This window comes from Pistacia vera, unplaced genomic scaffold, assembly GCF_008641045.1.
Source record: "Pistacia vera cultivar Batoury unplaced genomic scaffold, PisVer_v2 Contig225, whole genome shotgun sequence".
Lineage (NCBI taxonomy): Eukaryota > Viridiplantae > Streptophyta > Magnoliopsida > Sapindales > Anacardiaceae > Pistacia > Pistacia vera.
The window spans coordinates 1,583,883-1,600,157 of NW_022196030.1; the positions used below are offsets into that span (position 1 = coordinate 1,583,883).

A 16,275-nucleotide genomic window follows, 5' to 3' on the forward strand; every position below is an offset into this window, starting at 1 on the left:
CTTTCAGGTTGGCCCGGGTAAGAATTTCCGCCATTTGGATAAAACATTAATAAGCCCTTTTCATCTTCCTATGAAATTATTTTTATTCTAGATTTTTTATGGGAAAAACAAGTGTTGTATTTTTTAGTTATCTTTAATGAATTCCCTGCAGTTCATGTATACCCAGATTAGCGCAGTTTGGTTCAGAGTGCCCTCTATGTAAATCCGAATGTCGTGAAGCAGGTACTGTTGCTTATTTGTGATCTTAATCAAATCCTTGGATACGATTGAAATACAATTCAAAAAGAAAATACGCACTAGTAACTTTTGTAATGTTGTAATATGTTTGGCAGATTTAAGGCCTTCGCATTTTGTGGAAAATATAGCGACAATCTTTAAAGGATTAGATGCTTTTTCTGGGGCCAATATGAATCATTCTCTTTCTTCTGGTAGGTTTAATTTTTATATCATTGTTTGATGCATTGTTTAATTTTTTTTCCTCCTGTATTTTATGTTATTCAGTTCTGTAAATCAAATATTGCAGTTGTTGGGAGGGTTTTGGACCAATGCCGGTCTCAAGAGTATAATTCAACTGAACAATCTGTGTCAGCAAATATGCTATGTCAAGTTATATATAATCATTATGTTTGAGGTAGCAAAAGTAAAGGATTTGAGATGCTTGGTAAGGGACCACTTGTATGTAATAATGGTCAAGGTCCTGTATCATCACAGCCAAGTACCCAGATACAGAGTGAAGGCATTCAAGAATTTGGAGCTGGCAAAATTGATATGAATCGTGTGGAACAGACATTGCTTGGCAGTCTTCCTTCATTTGATAATATTAAGGGCTCAGACAATGAAAGTGGTAACCAGAGAAGTGAGCATGTGAGTATCTGATGATTGTTGCCTTCCTATTGATGCCTTTTTGGTTGACCAGGGTTGTGATCATCTGCATTAATTGTATGGATTTTCTTTTCTCATTGTGTGGCTTGCACTTGTACAGGGTTAAATATTGTTGGCTTTTTCATTGCTTAGCTTGGTATACTTCTGTTATCATGGACTAATCAGAACATTAATGTTAGATTTTGTAGTTGAGTAGCATACTGCCTTTTGCCTATAGGATAAATTGTAAGTTATTTTGAAAACTGCATATATTACTATGAAAACTATTTTTCTTTTACATTAATCATAAGTGATACAATGATTACATTAGTCTATATGATTAATATTTTTTTTTTTTTTTTTCAAATTTGATATTGCAGGTTGCTGGAAATTCTTAACTGGTTAGGAAATGTTACTATGACATTGAAGCATTCATATTTTGTAAAAAAATTAGTTCATAACATTTTAAATTATGAAAGATTTTATGAGTAAACAATTATTTAGTTGAAAATGACTTTATCAATGTTTTATTTTTTATATTAGAATTTTTCTTATGACATCATATTATCTATTTAGTATAAAAATATTGCTATAAATTTGTAATTAACATTAAATTTGTTAATTATAGCAATATTTGTTACAATTGATTTTAATCAAAGCAATAAATTATAAATTCTTGATATAAATTATTTGTTCCATTGCAAATAATTATAATATTTAGCTACAAATTAAAATTATTCATACAAAGTAATTTCAATATATAGCTATTAATACACTATATCCATAGCAAATAATTATAATATTCAGCTACAAGTCAAAAGTATTCATAGCAAGTAATTTCAATATTTAGCTATTAACACATTATATCCATAGCAATATCTTTTCATATATAGATACGACTTTTATATATCCGTAGCAAATAATTTAATATTTAGTTACGAGTTCACTATATCTGTGACAAATGATCTTTTTCTTTAGTTACGAATTTAGTGATCACATAGCCAAAATGTTAATATACTTGCCATGAATATTATTTTTGTAGCAACAATTTTCAAGTTTTAGTTATAAATTTATATTTGTGTAGCTAAAATGCAAACATAGTTATGTTGACTATTCTCCATGGCTATAAAGACAAAGCTTTTGCTACAAGCTTATTATTGTTATGGCAAAAACATTTAAGTTTTTAGTTAGATATTAATCTCATCCATGGCAAAAAATATAAACGGTTAGTTACTTAAATAAAAAGTTACATGGCTAATTTTTAGCTGCGCCACTTCTAGCTACGATAAGCTACAAAACATTGCATTTGTAACTAAACCATTTAGCTACGCAAATTCGTACTTTTAGCTGCAATGAACGTCATGGCTAGAAATGCTTAATGTTGGGAATATTCCTCACTTCTTTTCTTATCATCTCTTGCATCACTGCCAAAAACCCTGTGCTGAAGAAATGCTTTTCATAACCTTCACTATGTTAGCTTATTATCACATGCCTACATTTAGTTGGGGTTAAGCATTCATAAGTTTTGTCCTTACAGACAAGGGAAAAGAAACTAAACTGTTACCATAAACTCAATTGAATGTGGACTGAAGGGGAATGAAAAAGAACAATGTTTTTTGCATGCATTCCCTGATTCTGGTGTGAAGTGACATTCTAGTTGTGGCTGTATTCTTTGGACATTTTCCTTGGTTTTCTAGATATATCTGATAAGTTAATAGAAAAGAGATGACTTATTGAGAAATAGGCAAACAAGCAATCGTTTTCTTTCAACCAAAAAGCAGACCCTTCAAATGCAACATTGCTTTAAGTTGTTATGTGCTCTTACCAGAACTAGTCAATATTATTGTGACCTTTTACTATGTACGACTGAGGCAATAACTGGTTGTGTAAGATTTTTACTTGCATGAATGTCTTTGGAGTTCCTTGGAGCAGAGCTATTATTCTTGAAATTAGATTTCCTTTAAGCTGTTCTGCCTATATGCAGTTGCAAAGGGCAAGAAACGAAAGAATGACTGTCTTGATAAGGTATGCTATGGTTTACATCTGCCTAAATAACTTTCATTATACTGATGCATGCATACCTAGTTTCTATGGATCCGTTCAACTGAAAATTCATTCAGTTGACGGAAGTTAATTTAATTTTCGTTCCAGTCAGCTTAATGTTATCCATCAATCGTTTTTGTATCTACTTCCTAAGTCCATGGCTTTTCAATTGGTAGGAAAAGGGCCACATAACAATGGAAAATTTTGTGAACCTCCGAATTCCGCCAACTCTACAGAAGCAACTAGTTGATGATTGTGGATTAATTACACATCTGGGCAAGGTAACTATATTCTGTCCCCGTCATAATACCTCTTTATATTTAATGAGGATGTGCTAATGCATTCTAGACTAAAGGTTCTATAGTACTTGTATAGATTTTCTTGTTCTTTTGAGCCTTTTGCTTTTTCCCCTTCATGTATGTCAACTCTTCGTTTTTTTTATAACTTATATTTTTGGCATGACAAGTAATTTGCTTTAATTTTTTGAACCCATGGCATATAAAGCCTACTGACTTTTTAAATTTTTCTTATATTTTATGGGCATTTAATTACAATTAGTAAAGTGCAATAGTAGGGATGCATTGGTGCATTTTCTGGCAAGATTTATTCCCCTTTGGATTTAATGTAAGTTACTGTTGTTGGATGGTCTACCATCTGTTGCTATCAAAGATAAATGGCTTAATTTAACTACCATTTCGATTATTAGATGGCATTGGTTAATTATGTTGTCAATATATGTATACATAGTAATGTCATTCATTTGCTGCCTCCACCTGTTAAAATAGACTTGAGCAACTAAGTTGAACTAGTTTTTTTTTAATGATTATATGGTATACCTGTATCTAACATTCATCATTATCTTTCAGTGTCATGCATAACATGGTAGGTATCTGATTATATGACCTTTCTTGCAGCTTGTTAAACTTCCATGCACCCCGACTGTGGATGACATTTTGGAGAAAAATCATCATTATAGGTTGGAGAAGGATGGGTTGTAAGTTCAATATCTGACTATTTGTGTCCTTTCGATCTCTTCCTTCTACTCATGCAATTTTTGAATTGTTATAGTTAAGGCTTAGCTGGTTTGCAGAGCAGTTTTCTTTCTAATCAACAATTCCGATACATAAGCGAAAATTAAACCTTTCCTCTGTATAGGATAGCTGATTCAACTAGGGAAATGATAAAAGGATTACGTTCTTTCTTTGACAAAGCCTTGCCAATAATGCTTCTGTACAAAAGTGAGCGCCAACAGTATGAAGACACCATGGCAGTTGTGGTTGCTCCCTCAACTATATATGGTGCTGAGCATCTATTACACCTCCTTGGAAAGCTCGTCCTTGATAGACAAAGTCAATGTGTTGAGAAACATATACCACTTTCATGTGTTCACTTATATAAAGCAATGATAGTGTTGTTATTGCATTTTTTAACTCGTCAAAGAATTTTTGACGTAAAGATCTACATTTCAGTTCTTGGTCTTCATGTACTTTTTGGGATAGATGATTTATTGCGTCTTTGTCACATAAAAGTTCTAACAATCTTAATCAGCTGCTGTTAGTTTACTGTAATCTGTCATTTGTAGTTAAATTGTCAGAGTTATTGGTCCATGCAAAAATTGAAGAGGAAACATCGACAAAGTTGCAGCAAATGTTACTGGACTTCCTCGAGTATGAGCTCTTTATCATTTTATGATTAGTTTTAATCTTGGCAGAAGCTGTGTTTTTATTCACTGCATTGGTTGTTTTTAATCCTTTCTTTTTTTTTTATTTTTTTGTTTATAGGCAATTTATATTTTACTTTCAAACTGAGTCGTTTTCTGATGACAAGATATACTCTATATATGTATATGATGTGTAACTACTGGAGGTGGCTATTGCTGAAAGAGTTGGATTGCTTATATTCACTTTGAACTTTAGGATGGTCTTCATGTGTGGGGATATCTGTAAAAACTTTTGCATCACTAGAGTAATAATGATTTGGAAGCTGTGACTGTACCTTATGTGGCTGGTTGGTAAAGAAAAGTCAGTTCAACTAGCTTTACAAATTTTACAAACATCCTACTGGTGTCATGTTTTGTAAACCAAAAATGTTGCACTTCTTGTGAGAAAAACTTCGGCAATTCTTGGAGTGAAAAATATAGACTTCTACTACATCTGTGGGAGGAATTTTTTGGAAAATTTTGGTTTATATTTGTAATCATCAATAATTTCTCTTTTCCTTTTCCCAGAAGATTACTATTTGTCATTTTCTAATGCTGGTTGACAGGTCAGTTATTTTTCATGCAGGTTCCTGCAAAAGAATCAGAGTTCCTTTTTCCTTTCAACTTTCCACATTGCGGAAGATGTTGAAACGAGTACCAACGGAAGGAAGATGACTGACTTAGGTACATGTGGACGTCATTTTGTACATACACCAGGGAAGTAACTGTTGTTGGTAGATATTTTCTTGCCTTTTGTATCCCTTTATTATTTTTGGCTAGAAAGCTTAGAAACTTGATAACTTCTGTTGCATGTCTTCAGAAACAAGTTGATAAGCTTAAGCATGATTATATCTTTCTGCTCAATGGTATGTATATAAGTAATATCATAGCAATAATACTACGGACACTGGGATTTTTGTATCGAAATATTGTATCGGTTTACGTGTAACATACCTCTGATTTCTTTAACATTTTTTTCTAGTGAACGGCTGTCCATCAAATTTGGACGGTTGTTCACTCACATAGACGCCCGTCCAATTATATGGACAGGGGTTCATATACCAGGGACGGACGTCTCCATTTAAGGGCGCCCGTCCATAAGTAAAACGAAATAAATTTTTTTTAAAAATTAGGGACGGTCGTTCATCTGTTATGAACAGCCGTCCCTTCATTTTGGACGGCGTCCCTTAACCAAAATATATATAAAAAAAAAAAAAAAAAAATTGGAACGGTTGTCCAAAATTTTGGACGATCGTTCCTTACGTTTGGACCGTCCATTAGGAATGGACGCCTGTCCATACTTTTTTTAAAAAAACACCTCTTTGCTCTTCTTCTTCTTCTTCGCCAAGCCAAAAACCACAGCAACAGGAGAATTTGGATTAACAACAGTCTCAAATGAAGCATCCTCCATTAAAGTCATGTACAGAAATTATTTAACATCTCATATTCTGCAGAGGTTCATTGAAGTTCAGCTGTTCAGAGTTTGGCAAAGCTTAACAAAACAAAGGAGCAGGCAGAGAGCTTACCGTAAGTGAGTTAAATAACAAAGTGGAATCTTCTGGTCCATAACCAAGAAAGCATTTGTATCTCTCCTCCGGTATGCCCGTTTCCGCAGCAACTTCATCCCCAAGCACTCAGTATAGAATCTAAAGTCACCAAACATTAATATCCTTCCAAATTATTACAATAATTTGTTTCAAAGAGAAACTTATTTATAACATTAACTTGCTGTTGAAGTTAAATAAAAACTGAATCTTTATCGTCTTATCCAAATCTCCACCACGATAAACAACATGGAGCAATCTCCTTTGTCTTTCTTAACCCATTCTGGGGCATTTCTTGAGAAGCACTTGTGCTAGCCTGTGCCACATTCCCAGCTGATACCACTCCTGCGCCATTGTCATCTCCTTTCAAGTGCTTAGAAGCCTTCAAACCAAGTGATTATGTCTAAAGGTTATTTTTGTTTTGTTTATGCTGTAATTCAGTGGGAGGATTAGGATTCTGCAAATGGATTTGAGGTGTTACTACTGTGCCCGAGCTGAGTTACTTCAGAGAAGTAGGTCGCCATGAAGAAGGAGTCGGCTTTTCGGAAGTTTTGTGATTATATTTATCTCCTATCAAAGTGCTTGAAGAAGTAACAGCATTTTGTAGCACCAATGGTGGAGGATTGTCAGGTGGAGTAGTTACTTTAATGAGGATGCTTCATTTGAGACTGTTGTTAATCCAATTCTCCTGTTGCTGCTTCCCAGATTCTACGTAAGGATCAACTGGATATCAATGGAGATCAAAGAGCTATGTTGTGAGAGATGTTGCTGTGGTTTTTTGCTTGGCGAAGAAGAAGAAGAAGAGCGAAGAGTGTTTTTTTTTTTTTAAAAGTATGGGCCCGACCCCTTTTCAAACGTAAGGGACGGCCGTCTAAAATTTATGGCCCGTCGTCCCCAAATTTTTTTTTTTTATTTTCATATTTTGGTTAAGGACAGACGTCCCTTATTTCGGACGCCCTCCAAAATGAGGACGGCCGTCCATAACGGATGAACGACCGTCCCTAATTTTTATAAAAAAAAATTATTCTTTACTTATGAACGGGCGTCCATTAAATGGGGACGTCCGTCTCTGGTATATGACTCCCATCCTATAATATGGACGCGTCCATGTGAGTGAATGGCCGTTAAATTTGAGGACGGCCGTTTATTAGAAAAAATTATTAAAGAAATTTGAGACGTGTTACACGTGGGCTGATATAATTTTTCGGTGTAAAAATTCCGGTTTTTGTAGCATTATTGATATCATAGGAGGAAAATCCAAGTAGCTGTCCTTAAAAGTTTATCGAGTGAAAAGCTTTATAATGCCACACAATTAAACCCAATCGGAGCCAATCTTTATTTAAAATTTTATTGTGCAAATACTTTTGATTTGCCCAGAGTACGTATACATAATATATATTCATTAATTCTGAAACATCATAAGTTTAGTGGGAAACGGAAACCAGAAACCTTGGAGAAAAGTTGCGATAACATGGAGACTTCATTTGGGTAACAAGCAGCTTATTACTCATCCTCACTATGCACAAGCATCTCTACCACTTGACTCATGGTAGGTCTTGCATCTTTGTCTTCTTCCAAACAATTCAAAGCCACTCTAACCAGACCTCCATCTTTTTTGCGTTGTAATCACAACCCAACAAGGGGTCTACAATTTCTTCAATCCAATTCTCCAGCACTATCGCATTCATCTTCCCGCACCCATTTAACCAATCTTCCATCACCTGTCACCTCTCCATTGTCGAAGGTTGTCATACCTGTTGCACTCTTTCTGGTAACCATCTCCAAACAACTATCCCATAGCTTTAAACATCAACTTTTGAGGTTGGGAAGTTATAACCCACTCGGAGCCATGTACCTCTGTTTCCTCTTATTCTTGAGAAGCTTGATTGTTGAGCCCAGTCCTATTCAACAGCTTAGACAAACCAAAATCCGCCACCTTCGGATGGTAATCGGAGTCTAGCAGAATGTTCGCGGCTTTATGTCACAGTGTAGATCCACTCTAGCATTCTTCATGCAATATGCAAACCTTTGGCAGAGCCCACTGCAATTTCGAACCGTTTCTCCCCCATTTAAGTGCGTTAGAGGAAAGATTTTTCTGCTAAAGATCCATGCTTCATATACTCGTAAACCAAAAGCCTGTGCTTTCCCTCTGCACAATATCCCCACATCTCTATCAAATTCATGTGATTAAGCTTCCCTATAGTACTTACTTCTGCTAGAAATTCAGCTTCTCCATGTTTAGCTTCATTGAGTCGCTTAATTGCTGCGACTCGTCCATCAGACAGGTCCCTTTGTACACAGTACCTGCACCCTCTTCCAATCTCTTCACTAAGTTCAGTGTGGCCTTTTTAAGCTCAATGTAAGAAAATTTTCTAAATCCAGTTGCAGCGATAATATATCCTCGAATGGTTGCATTCAAATCTCCGTCACCTCCACGCAGGAAATACCACACCAAATGATGCAGGTTTTTCCCACTCCTCCAACACCACAGGCGAACCTGCCAACTCTCTATGATTCATTTTCTTTGGGTCTCTTGTACATTGTTTCAAGCTCAGTAAGATGTACCCTTGGACATTTCAAAAATATTTTCTTGGATGTTTCATTGTTTGATATTGAAGTTCTAGCTTTAGGCCGTTTGACGTACGTGACTCCTTCAAAATTCTGCGAACGGTGTCCATTAACCAAAAGAAATTTAGGATAACATTGTACGTACCGTTTCGAAACCGGAGCATGAAGCCCTTGCAGTCACACGATTGCAAGCATTCGTCTTTACATCTTCATAAGTGGAATTTCGAATAAATCGAATATCAGAGCCATAAAAATCAACATGTGAGGACGGAGGAAACCGACCTCCGTATGGTTGCAATAGATCTGCGATTCAGGTTGGCAACCATGAGACCAGTCTGGTGGTTTTTATTTTGAATCCAGGTAAGCAAGATATTCGACCAGATTCAGGAGAAACTGCAAAGACTGTTTGGTCCACAGATGCCATGGATCGTGCATGGTTGAGAAATAGCTTGCCAAGAAACACTCCAGGTCCCAGTGGCCTCTTGTAGGGTATACATTCGAACATTTCCATCAAAATCAAGCTCAGTCTTCTTTGGGGTCCCATGCCAGAATCAGCTGCGTTGAAAGAAAGTTCATCTGATGATTCGAAGCTGCCTAGATGTGTTGAATATCGCTATTCGACTGTTGTTGTATGTTGTCCTGCCTGCGTCCCAGGTTATCAGCTCTGGGTCTGGCCAATACACACTGGATATCTCAGGACCACTATAGAAGACGGAGAACATTGTCATTGTCAAAATACAACTTGTAAAAGCCCGAAGAAAAGTTTCCTTCGCTTCTTGAAGAGACAAGTTGTGTGTCTTTGTTGGTGGTTGCTCAGGAGAAGAGTATCTGTTGGTGAATCAAGCTCTGCCAGAGAGTAAAAGTCTCCGATTTCCGGAGCACAAGATTGCCAGTGTCTAAAAGCACAAGATGAACCGAAAGTTGAATTGGTTTTGGAGTTCCAAATGGGGATTTCACCTGCATCAGTTAAGAAAAGATCCCCGTTTCTCACAAGTGAAAGCTTTGAGCCTTTCCCTTACGGTTTATCGCGTTTAGCCATCCAAGCCGCAACGGGAGACGAGAATTGATGAACCATACGGCAAAGCAGAAAGCATTGTCGCCCAACGTTGAAAAACCCCGCAGAGTAAACACCATTTGCTGAAATCAAATAGTCGTTTGAATTGTCCACAGATAATGATGAGCCTTCTTCAAGAACTTGAAATGTTGCAGATGAATTTAGAGAGGAGTTTGCAGGAGAACAGAAAAAGAAGAAAATTGAGATATCCATACGTGGGATGGGGGTGCCCTGCCCGTTCTTATGGGATGCTTATTAATAATCTCCATAGCTCGAATGTGAAAGCTAGAAAATCTAATATTCGTCTTTGAAGTCACGGGAAGTTGTAAGTTAATGGATCAGCATGGAAAAAATTAAATGAAATGATCCCATTTCAACTTTACCGTCAATTCCAAAATTGTAGTCCGTTCCATTAATTAAGAGTATGAAAAGCGAGCCCTAGGCTATGAAAAGCAGGTTCAGGCCAAGAAGTTGCATTGCATGGTTGCTCGAAACAAATATTCTATATTTTCTAAGGTTTATTTGTCAATCAAGTCAATCGAGACATGATTATTCTATGGTATTGATGATGGACAAATTTTCTACACGTAGAGGAGACTGATGAAGTCATGATACTTTAATGGATTAAATTAAAAGTTAACAATAATTTATAAGCTTGTTTAAAAACCTAGTACAGTATAATAATTTTATAATTGGGAATTAGTTAGCGCAGAGAAAAATGCGTTTTAATAAGTCTATGTTAGATATTTATTAATTTTCAGAATCGGTTAAAAATACCCAAGTTTAAATTAATTACTTTATAAAATTAATTATATCTTCTTGGTCAAAAGTTAAACGTTTTGCATAATTAATAATGTGCGTTGGTGTGGCAAATAAAATCAGCTTATCTGGTTCCACAATCTATGTAGAACCAAGTTGTCCGCATTAGCACTTGCCATTTTGATTATTAACTGGTATGTTTCTGTTCCTGCAAGTGGACGATAATTTTTTCCTGCGACTGAACACATGACGGGTCTACAGGGATATCCATTTTCAACCAATGGTTTATGGCTTGAAGACCGCAAAATATAGTCCATCAAGAGGCCACCGAAATTTCTCATTTGACAGAATTGGCTGAATCGGTTGCTACATAAGCAGATCGAATTAATGCCTGAAACTTGGCCTTTAATTTTAAACGTAAGGAAAGGATGCGTTCAATAATCATTAATCATAATTAAAGTTTAATTAGACAAATTTGCTGTCGCCGGAAAATTACTCTGGGATTGCTATAAGAAGACATCCCTGATTAGCGTTATGTAACACCAACAATTTATTCGTCCCTGCAATCCTACCTTGGCATTCCGAATCTCAAATATATCAGAGCTACAATACTTCACCAGTCACTCCCATGTGGTTGAGTTGATGCAGTACTGAAAACTTAATGTTTCAAAGCAAATTGGCCTTGATTCCTTTCTACAAAGTTAAAGTAGATGCTACTAAATTGAAGTGGATTTTTAGGGCGTGCAGTGCAGGGAATTTTTGATCTTTAATACGGTCACTTTCTTGGCACCCTCATAGACGTTTTTCTTACATTTGTGTTGTATTATAGTTGTTTATACTATGACGTACTGCCAATGGCATTACACTGTCATACTAGATCAGAGCATTTTATATTGACGCATATTGATCTAACCAATATCGTAAATTTTTATAGATATAGTGGTATATATTAATCTGGTGCTCTTATATGTAGCCCTTGAATTCTACAGTTCATATTGACTGACAGTGATGAATAATAAACATACTTGGGACAATTTTGGGCGTCTGTTTTGTGCGAATTGGAAGGGAAATGCGTAACTATCTCATTTCGGGCATTCCATGTTAAAAGGAGGATAATATAAGGAACTGAAAATTTGTCACTTAACCCTGCCCATATGAACCGCCAGCGGCCAGCCCAATAAAAAACATTAATATTTTAGAGGCTTATTGTATGTTTGGGGTATGATAGAAGCAAGGAAAATTTGAATGCTTGTACTTTCTTTATGATTTAAACAAAGCACGGCATGCATGTTTATACATTAGTCGGCGCCTTCAAATAAAATCTACCAAACACGTTCAATTTAATGATCAACCGAATTTCTTTGAATAGTTAGAAGCATCTCCTAAGTTTGTGTAAAGTATGCTCTTTCAGAATCTAACTTTGCAAATCCCTTCAGGTCGGGTACTTGTGCAAGCAAATAGTTTGTTCATGTGTTTTAATACGAGAATGTTGTTACTCCATAATTATATTCTAAAAGAAGAAAACATTTGTCTTGCTTGTTGGACAACGAGGTGAACATTAACATACCAAATTGTTAAATTGGAGCACAAACCCCTGCAGACACAATGAAAAATAGGAGCTCAATACAACAATCTTCTTAAACCAGAAATGGAGTTAGCAAAGAAACAATTAAGGAATGGACAGACGAAGACTTTGTGTTTCATATACCAATTTGCATTAAGCCTTCACACGAATATAACACATTTACTACCACATATACTTAATCTTGTGATAATGAAGCTACTTTGTCAGAGCTTATAACCATGTATAATGGAAAGTCAGACACATTGCACTTAGATATGTTATGTAAAGATTTAATCTCAAATGGAGTAATCACAAATTACTATGCCAAATCAAGTCTGAATCTAGTCGTCCTTTAACAGAGGGATTAGCAAGAACTTGATAATAAAACATCAAGGGGATGGGTCTCAAGCCTATTGAATATATCACTCAATAATGGATTTAACTTAACGCTTGATACACGTCAAATCATGAGTTCAATGAGTCAAAGTACATTATTAGAGTGTTAGAAATACTATAAATTTTCTCTACCATCCCACAAAAAAATAGTACTTGGTTCCTATGTCTTAAAATGAAGGTTGAGTATTTACTCTCAATAGACCTATTGATGATTTTTCATCAAAGTGCTAAATAGCAGGGGCACTTTGCTAGAGTCTACCTATATAGAGTGAAGTGATGCCACTTCTAGGAGCTAAAGGCTTGGCTCTAAAATCTCTCACAATGATAAGAACACATGCCTTTTACGTGTCAACCACGATTGAATTTTTTGGTATCAAAGTCATATGTGTGAAAATTTATATACTTGTCAAAAAGAATGTATGGTTCAAAGCTTGTCTCCATATTATTCAATTTGTTGTAATAAACTTTCACTATGTAATGGTTCAAATTGCAAAACCATTATTTATGCATATTACTTATAGAATTGTTGTTGGATCCACTATCTATTATCAAATTAGAAAAAATGGTGGGACGGTGAGACATTTTTCCTAATTGGATATGTCTATTATTAAAAGTCATGTATTTTCAAAGATCATGGACCTTCAAAATGTTGTGTCCATATCTAAAGGATTTTCAAAGTACATTCTCTTTAAAAAGTACCAACATCCTATATAAGAAGTAAAATTTCTGTAAAAGTACACAACAATTATTCAGTATAACCAAAACTCTCTCAAGTCTGCTTCTGTTTTGTGCATAACACAAGTAGTTCTTCATGTATCCTAAGAAATTCGTGATCTTATTTGCACTATAAAGGAGTGAAATTTTCCTTAGGAAAGTGGCATTGTACACGCCTTGAAGTTGGTAGTCACTATCCTGGTTCTAACAAGTTTTTTTGAGTGTTCTAGTTTGATGATCAATTATTGACTATTGTGTTTCTCTCTAATCGATCCTCCTACCCCATACCTTCACCACAACATTCCGTAGCTTCCGTCTATATACCCAGCCCATTGTGTTCAATCCAGACATTTAATTACACTACAACATATACACATATAGCTACAAAATTTTAGCTTCAAAAGAAAAACTGTAGCAAATACATATTTACAGTTACAAAAGTCAATTTTATAGCTAATTGAAACTATTTTAGTGATAAGACTTCCTTCGAAGCTATATCATCTCTTGCTTTAACTTTTTAAATCATAGCAATACTATCATTTAGCTATAATATTTAGCTATAGTAAACATTAGTATACTTAATGTAGCATAAACATTTGTTTACATAACATATAGGATCATTATTAGCTACGAGTTTACCCAGGGCAGATCCAGCCACTTTTGGCCCTCCAAATTTTTTTTTTTTTAAATATTAATATGTATAATTTAATAATTTTGCCCACCCTAACAAAATATTATGGACAAAAGTATTAATATATATTATTTTTACTTGGCCCACCCAAGCAAAAATTTCGGATCTACTGCTGAGTTTAACCTATATAGCTATTATTTGTGCATTAGCTACAAAATATTGAAATTTGTAGCTAGTAAAGTATTTAGACTACAAATTTTATTTTCATGGTAATAACAATATTATATATCATTATTAGCTACTAGTTTAAATATAGCTATTATATTATTTAGCTATAAATTATTTGAATTTGTAGCTAATAAAGAATGTGAAACTTAATCTGCTACAATCCTTATAATATGCAGCTATAGATATTATAGATATCTATTATTTTTGTGAGTAATTAATTTTTAATTACTTATGAATTAAATTATAGTCAACATAGTGTTAATCATAGCACTAAGGTCAAATAAATTAAAGCTTTCACACCAATGTTAATTTAAAAAAAAAAAAAACTCTTAATGAGCTATATTTGGAGTTAATAATATAGTACTAAATACCAGACTTAGTCGGCTGTTATTTAATTCTTAATTGTTTTAATAATGTTCAAAAGGTAAAACTCTTTCTAGTTGTATAGCCGCTTTCTACTCAATTACTCATAAAAATGTACATAATAAAATACATATAAAGTAGTATCAAAGTTGGGCCCAAAATTTTCTTTTATTAATTATATACATTCTTTATACAAAAAGTTGTATCATGTAACAACAATCAAAATAAGGTGGACAGTGTACCATTTCCTTCGCTTGCCGACGCCTATCCGACCGTGTCCTCACCTAGATCCTACAAACATGAAAACAACGAGGTGAGCACAACTAATGCTCAGTAGTAAATCCTCTACGATCTATCCCTGTAACTCTCTCTCTCTATTCTTTCCTTACAGTTCTCAATTCCTCTCTATTTTACTTCTCTCTACTTTCTCTTTCTCATAACTCTTTTCTACTAACTCTCTTTAGTAGTCACGGCCTCATCTTACCGGAGGCACTGCCGGGACTCAACCCCACTCTACCTGATTCTACTCATTTTCGCGCATCGACTCGGTTATGCATGGATTCGGAACCCTTGGCCATGTGAGTGTAAATCTCTCCTCGGGTACTCAGGTATAGCCCTATCCGCATGCACTCTCACGAGCTACACCACTTTTCTCTCTCTCATACTCATGACGCCCTCTCAATGCGGCGTACATGCGGAAAACTCTACCCATTACTCACGGTTCCCCATCGCATAACCTACTGTATTCTCTTTTCTCTTCGTTCTCTAGTTCCATTCTCTCTTTCTCTCTCTTTACTCTTAAAGTGGCTTATACTCACATTCTCTACTATTTCTCAGCTCTTCTTAAGTGCATAAATAATGCGTATGGACAGCTCATGCTCACTAATGCACTTATGAAATGCCAAATCAATATGCATCAAAACAGTCATTCTGCACAAGTCGCACTAAAAGGGCATAACTTACGTTATACACATCGGATTGCTATGGTTTTATGTCTCATTTTAAGCTTAAAAATAGGGCTACAACTTTTGTTTTGGTCTCGGCCCAGTTCAATCGTAAGATGCCCAAAATTCACTTAAAAGTCACGCTGTGACCAGGGCAGATTTCACTTAAGCATTTCCTCAAACAACTCATTGGCATACCAAAGCTCTACTTACTATAACTCTACTCTTCTCTTAATCATCCAAAATGGAGGAAACTCCTCATACACTCTAATTTCCTGTCAAGGCAAAACACTCCCATAGGGTTTGCTCAAAACTCCTCCAACTTCAATCAAACTCACTTATCATCATACAATCACAACACTTCTCTAACTCAATAATTCATATCAACATAGATACCTCTCATAACATCTCATTTCTCAGCAAGCATAATACAACTATACATATACAATCTCTACTCAAATATTCTATAATCTCAATTTAGTTTGGATTTACTTACCTTAATGGAGAGGTTCCACTAATACTTCTCCTTAGTACCTTGTCCCTTCTCTACACCTTTAACCCATAAAACCATAGGCTTCAAGATACAAAATAAGCAAAACTATATCTAAAGCAAGAATCCCTTACTAGGATGCTTTAGATGAAATCTTTACTAAAAATTACCCAAAAGCTCTTTAGAAATCTTGGAAGATTGGATGGAGAATTGAGAGAATTAAGAATGGTTATGGCGTGGAAATGGGTGAAATGAAGATTTTCTCTACACTTAATCCCTTTTAGCCCTATAATATCCATCATTTCCCTTTTGCCCTGCTCCTCCTTAGAAATTCCATCCATACCTTGATTCTTTGCAAATACACCCTTATTACCAACACATTCTCTACTTAATTTTCTTACATTTTACTCCCCCCTA

At 35.2% G+C, this 16,275-nt stretch overlaps 1 pseudogene; it reads right to left on the reverse strand.

Annotated features, from left to right (window-relative positions):
* Window positions 1–7,650: 7,650 nt before the first annotated feature.
* On the reverse strand, window positions 7,651–9,982 carry LOC116130785 (annotated as a pseudogene).
* Between the last annotated feature and the right edge of the window lie 6,293 nt (window positions 9,983–16,275).